Source organism: Podarcis cretensis (assembly GCF_951804945.1).
Source record: "Podarcis cretensis genome assembly, chromosome: 15".
Lineage (NCBI taxonomy): Eukaryota > Metazoa > Chordata > Lepidosauria > Squamata > Lacertidae > Podarcis > Podarcis cretensis.
The window spans coordinates 29,546,436-29,547,457 of NC_137185.1; positions in this window are offsets into that span (position 1 = coordinate 29,546,436).

The window sequence follows — 1,022 nt, forward strand, 5'->3', positions numbered from 1 at the left end:
GAAATTTGCATGTGTTTTATTAAAAGGGGATTGAACCAACTGATGGAAGTGAAGAGGTTTAACGATGTGTATTAGGAACCCCAGCTCTCAAAGAGCATAACTATAAATAGTGTAAGAGCAGCTCTACTGCTGTAGCCCACACACCACCTAGTTCTGTATGCCAGTAACAGCCCAACCAAGTGAGAGCAACCAACCCCTTCACCCCTTTTACCAAACTTTTCTCTAAACCAGTCATTCCATCCATCATTTTGGGTGCCCGTTTCTAACAATGTAATATTTTTTCCATAGATTGGTGTTGCAGCATTATGATATCAACAGTTTTCTTTTCAGTTTCTTTCCCAATGATTCCTAGCATGGAAGTTGTCCTTTTTCACAGCTGCCACGTGCTACGTCAACACCTTCATTGAGCTATCCACTGCCACCCACAAGGTCCCATTCCTGGCAGCTCACCATCAGATTCACAGACCACGAGGTATATGTAAAATTAAGGTATTTTGCCCCAACATACATCAATTCATGGTTTAGAGTGAACTGCATTTTCCTCATTATCTCCAGAGAGAGAAAAGAGCAGGCAGCTGTGGGAGGAAGCTCAAACCTGCATCTAGCCTCAAAGACTATTCCTCCCTCTGTGGTAGAAGATGGTGCCCCAAGAAAGATGAAGGAGCAGGGAGGAAGCTCCCTGTGGCTTGCAGCACAGTTCCAATGCATAACTGCTCTTGCAAAGTCAAGAACCAAGGAGGTGAAGTGACGGGGTGGTAGGAAGCTAATTGCAACAGAGGAGATGGGAGGAACCAGCTCAGATAACAGCCATCTGCCTGCAGGCCCAGCTTCTACTACCACCCACAAACTATACCAGAAATCTAATCCTGAGCAAGATTAGCCACAGAACTGGGCCTTTTCTATGAAGTAGCTCCTCTGGGCTCTCACGGAAATACCAAAGAATTGGGAAGGCGGGAGGGAGAGAGAGGCAGTTGTTCAGAAAGGAAGCAAGAGTATACATACATATACAGGAAGACCCATAG